Source organism: Leptonychotes weddellii, chromosome 1 (genome assembly GCF_054177405.1).
Source record: "Leptonychotes weddellii isolate Sample4059 chromosome 1, ASM5417740v2, whole genome shotgun sequence".
Lineage (NCBI taxonomy): Eukaryota > Metazoa > Chordata > Mammalia > Carnivora > Phocidae > Leptonychotes > Leptonychotes weddellii.
In genome coordinates this window covers 173,577,857-173,583,614 of record NC_138369.1, presented here as the reverse complement: position 1 = coordinate 173,583,614, position 5,758 = coordinate 173,577,857, and the positions used below count along the sequence as shown (strand labels likewise).

The 5,758-nt window shown below is 35.6% G+C and overlaps 1 pseudogene; it reads left to right on the top strand.

Annotated features, from left to right (window-relative positions):
* Window positions 1–4,874, top strand: part of LOC102750861 (large ribosomal subunit protein eL6 pseudogene) — a 5,632-nt pseudogene extending 758 nt beyond the window's left edge.
* Window positions 4,875–5,758: the final 884 nt, after the last annotated feature.

The following is a 5,758-nucleotide window of genomic DNA, read 5'->3' as shown; positions in this document are numbered from 1 at the left end:
ACTACCTCTGCTCTGTGTTTTCTCTCACAAATTGAGTTTACCCTCACAAATTGGTGTTCTAAATTTCTTACAAAGAACGTAATTAAATAACTGATCAATTAAAAAAAAAATGTAAAGGGAGAGGCTAGTTAAAATTCCTTTTCCACTACAGAGGCCAGTCACATGCTCTCACTCTGAAACAAAGATAGGACCCTGCATTAGTTCCAAGTAATGTACAGATTACTTAAGAATTTTGCATGAAAAAGTTACCATATTCTAGGAAAAAAATAGCATTTATGAAAAAAAAATCAGTAAAAACGAACCATCCCAAAACCAATTAGATTAGTGTTTTGTGACTTATGATACATTGCCTTCTCCTAGAACAGGTTTCACCCATTTCAAGTCATTTGTTCAGTCTTGAAAAAGTAAGCATTTTCTGCCATTGTTTTCTAAAGGGCAGATCATGCCTTTTCTATTTGATATACTATTTTCAAAATGTCACAAAATGGCAAAGAGTAAAGAATCCTAGAGACCGAGAGAAACAAGTTTTGCATATTTAATTGCAAAAGAGTGAGCATAAAAATATCCCCAAGGCATTCAAGTAATTTTTCCTAAAATATGCGTGAATACTTCATTTATGGATATATCAAATAGAGAAATAATCATATCTTGATTACCTGTACACAGATATCATGCTTAAGTATATTTATGATTGAAAACATTTAGAAAAATTATTCTAAAGGAGTGCATGGATAAGATTATCATTGTTTTCAAGTCTTTGCTTCTATACCTTCCCATCCCCACGTCTGTTAGGATAGATGATGATAACTGATTTAAAGTTATGATCAGACAGAATTTTGGAAAAACATTTGCAACTTTCTCCCTCTTGTCTAAAAATACCATTTCGGGGTGCCTGGGTGGCTCAGTCTTTAAGCGTTGGCCTTTGGCTCAGGTCATGATCTCAGGGTCCTGGGATCGAGCCCCACATCAGGCTCCCTGTTCTGTGGCTGTAACAGGAAGTATGATTTCTTTTTATGATATTGTGATTTCTTATTGTTTCTATATGAGTGAAGGTTATCCATGGCCTTCTGTAACTAACCGTAAGTGGAATGTCTCAAGTCCCACTTTAAAATGTATTTCTGAGTTGGATTCCCTGATGCTATGAATATAGGATGAATGTTAGAATAGATCACCATTCTCTTTGTTAAAAGAATTTGCAGGGCACCTGCATGCCTCAGTTAATTAAGTGGCTATCTCTTGATTTCAATTCAGGTCATGATCTTAGGGTCCTGAGATCAAGCCCCATGTCAGGCTCTGCACTCAGCGGGGAGTCTGCTTTAGATTCTCTTTCACTCCCTCTGCCCACCCCCCTGTCTCTCTCTCTCTAAAATAAATAAATAAATCTTAAAAAAAAGAATTTGCTGTTAATTCCCACATTCTTACATATATTGTATGATATCTAACATACTGTAGTAACTATCTATCAGTTTTTTAAATACCTAGCTATCTGCCTCTCTGTTTATCTTTCTGTGTCTGTCATATATAAGAGGCTATGTCATGGGCGCCTGGGTGGCTCAGTCGTTAAGCGTCTGCCTTCGGCTCAGGTCATGATCCCAGGGTCCTGGGATCGAGTCCCACATCGGGCTCCCTGCTCGGCAAGAAGCCTGCTTCTCCCTCTCCCACTCCCCCTGCTTGTGTTCCTGCTCTTGCTCTCTCTCTCTGTCAAATAAATAAATAAAAATCTTTAAAAAAAAAGAGGCTATGTCTTATTTTTATATTTCAAGTCTCTACTATATAGTGAGTAACAATTGTGAAATAATTACTGAATAAACAGATGAATGCATGAATGAATAAAGAAGGTTCTATAAAGTGTGTTTTCAGTGAACCAGTATAAGTGTCTTAGACATATGCTTGCAGGTGGTATGGCCACAGCAACTTCTTTCAAACCACATCTCCAAAGGCAAGGGAAATAAAAGCGAAAATGAACTTCTGGGACTTTATCAAGATAAAGGAAACATCAACAAAACAAAGAGACAACCCACGGAAGGGGAGAAGATATTTGCAAATGACACTACAGATAAAGGGCTGGTATCCAAGATCTATAAAGAACTTCTCAAACTCAATACCCAAAAAACAAATAATCAAGTCAAAAAATGAGCAGAGACATGAACAGATACTTCTTCAAAGAAGACATACAAATGGCTACCAGACACATGAAAAAATGTTCAACATCATTAGCCATCAGGGAAATTCCAATCAAAACCACAGTAAGATGCCACCTTACACCAGTTAGAATGGGAAAAATGGACAGGGAAAGAAACAACAAATGTTGGAGAGGTTGTGGAGAAAGGGGAACCCTCTTACACTATTGGTGGGAATGCAAGTTGGTACAGCCACTTTGGAAAACAGTGCAGAATTTCCCCAAAAATTTAAAAATAGAGCTACCCTATGACCCGGCAATTGCACTACTGGGTATTTACCCCAAAGATACAGATGTAGTAAAAAGAAGGGCCATATGCACCCCAATATTCATAGCAGCAATGTCCACAATAACCAAACTGTGGAAGGAGCCAAGATGCCCCTCAACAGATGAATGGATAAAGAAGATGTGGTCCATATATACAATGGAATATTACTCAGCCATCAGAAGGGATGAATACCCACCATTTGCATCAACATGGATGAACTGGAGGAGATTATGCTAAGTGAAATAAGTCAAACAGAGAAAGACAATTACCATGTGATATCATTTATTTGTGGAACATAAGGAATAGCTTGGAGGACATTAGGAGAAGGAAGGGAAAAATGAAGCGGGGGAAATCAGAGAGACAGAGGAGCCATGAGAGACAATGGACTCTGAGAAACAAATTGAGGGTTTTAAAGGGGAGAGGGATGGGGGGATGGGTTAGCCCGGTGATGGGTATTAAGGAGGGCACATACTGCATGGAGCACTGAGTGTTATACACAAACAATGAATCATGGAACACTACATCAAAAACTAATGATGTACTGTATGGTGACTAACATAACATAATAAAAACTAATTAGAATTAAAAATTAATGAATAAATATAAAAATTAAATAAATAATTATGCACAAGGTTTTATTTTTGATTAAAATCTAAAAATCATTTTATATAATTATGGAAAAGCTAGGATAGGAGATAAAACACTATCAAGTAGAAAAATTGAGTATTAATTATTGCCTTTAGACCCCACGCTTGGTTCCTCAGGGTGCCATCTGTTGTGATCTTACTTCAGCTTACTAATTTTTACCCACAGATTTTGGGAAGGAAGTGAAGAGTATTTTTTTTTTTGAGAAAAAAATTTATTCAGTTTAAAGGTCTTTTTTTACTGGTGTCCAATTTCTTCATCTGACTTGCTTGTGTAATGGTTGACACACTTGCTTTGCTTTTGTCTCTGGTACTTGTATGTATGGTCCCTGCTTCTTGAATACATGAGTTCAGATTAACGTATTAAGTGGCAACAGGTTAGCATTGCTCAGAGGAGTCATGGTGATAAGTTAAGAAAAGAACCAGTGCATTCTAAAGTACCAATAATGTCACAACGTTAGTTCTTATGTGATTTCTCAAATACGAAGGATAAATAACTATAATAACAAATATAATAAAAAATAATGCAGGGAGAAGAGAATGTCAATGGTATGGCTTTCTAGTTTTGGTGAAACTGCTGTTGATAATTAATCTTGGCCTCATGTCAGCGATTCTGAGCCCCTGGCATCTAGTCACCAATTTCTTTATTTCATGCCATTTCTGATTAGTTTTGAACATGTAACTGTTTCTGTATTTAGGTGTTTTGCATCTTTCCACATCTATTATTTTCTGCCATATATTGGTAAATAAACATCAAGATCTGAGTAGCATAAAGAATGGAAAAAACAGATGAAAACTGCAAGTCTAGTGACGGAAGAGGTCAAGTCCACCTGAAAGAGCTGAGAGCTGATGGGAAGAGGAAGGGGTGGCCCACACGGAATGAGGCTTAGGGGTCAAGCACGGTGAGCAGTACTAAACAGACCTCACTAAACTGATCATTGATTCTCAGGTTGCGACCTTGCTAGATTTAACCCCATCTAGGTGGAGACATTTCAAATGCAACCACAAAATATGTTTGAGGCCTACAGGAAATTTCTGCCTCTGATTCAGACCACCATAAGCGCTGCCTGATTTTGAACTGTATTTCTAACCTGTAATTTCATTCTGACAGAATTCCTGGGCACTGCTAAAGATTGAAGGAGTGTGGTTTGTAGCTTTCATGCTATACTGCTTCCAGGTGCAAAGGTTTGGCTTAAAACCCTATTTTAAAACTCCCAGAGCATTTCTTTATCACAATTTCCAGATGCGTTGAAGAACACACCACTAGATGAGCAGTATGATTTAAAAGGTTCTAGTAGAGAAAAACATTAGTACCATTAAGTCTACAAGGAAGAATGCTATGCGTATCATGGCAACTTTCCTTATATATGCAAAGTTACTAAAAGGGTCGCATCATCTTAATCAGCTATTTTCCAGTTCCACTAGCGCGCTGAGATGTGGAAAGGCTATTACAACAGAGAATGGATGGAAATTAACTATGGAGAAAAGTACTCTAGCAGCAAGTGTCTTTCTAAATGGAATGAACTAATACATTTCCTTCCTTAAGAAAGAAGCTAACATCACAGAAGTGTTGTAAGGTCCTTTCTCTGAGAGTTTGATTAGGTAATCATAAGAGATCCTTTTAAATTCCTTAAGTGCAATTCTCACTCTTGTGAAAGCAGTAACTAATGAACTGAAAGCAAAGAGGAAAAATGGTCTCATGCAACTAGAAAAGAATACTGTCAGTGCTACCTACATCTTAAGGTCCTTTTATATTCCAAATGAGTATGTGTCCAAACGATGAAGAATAACATTTAAATGTTACATTTGGATATTATAAGACAGTCTTAACTTTATATTTTTGTCTTTTGAAATAATTTAAATTTTGTGTAACATACAATGTTCTCACAAGTGTTATGATTCACACTTGAACATCTATCATCAAAAATAGTAAAATTAATTTTTGACTTTACCAAGATCTTTACAAATTTAAGTACATAGCATTTACTAGGAAAACATAAACATATTTATTAGTTATTTGTTTCTAACAACACTTAATTATTTATGTGAAATCAAAATACCAACAAAAGTAAGATTACTTTCAAAAGAATGGAGGATACAAAAAACCAAAGTGAACATTTTTACAAAAAAGGAAAACTTATAAAATAATATAAATAATGTAGTTAGACCAAATTAAAGTTTTACTATAATTAGGGCAATTTGGAAAAGCTTGCTCTATTGAATGTTATTCTTTCCGCTCGATAACAATAACTCAACCTTATCAAAATAGGTCAGTAATTATTTTTAAATTCACCATTATTAACCACATGATGTTTGGACATTTATGTACTCATTTTCCTTTTGTGGAATAAAAGTCACATTCTAGTTATGATATTCCAAACTAATAAAAACCAAAGTATAGCATTCAAATGAATAAGGGCTTCACACTGAAATCACATTGAATGAGATAGAGGGAAATTAAAATTTAAGGATTTTGCTATTTATTATATCCATATGCAGTTAGTGGAAATAAAGTATTCTATATAATTTTTAATCAAATCAATTTATTCGCAAGTCTCTTGTTATACAGATAGCAGGAAAAGTGGAAAGAGTTGTGAATTAGACTCCACTAAAGGCCATGATTCTTGACTCCTGGTACAAAACTTATAAAATATCAGATTTGAAGCA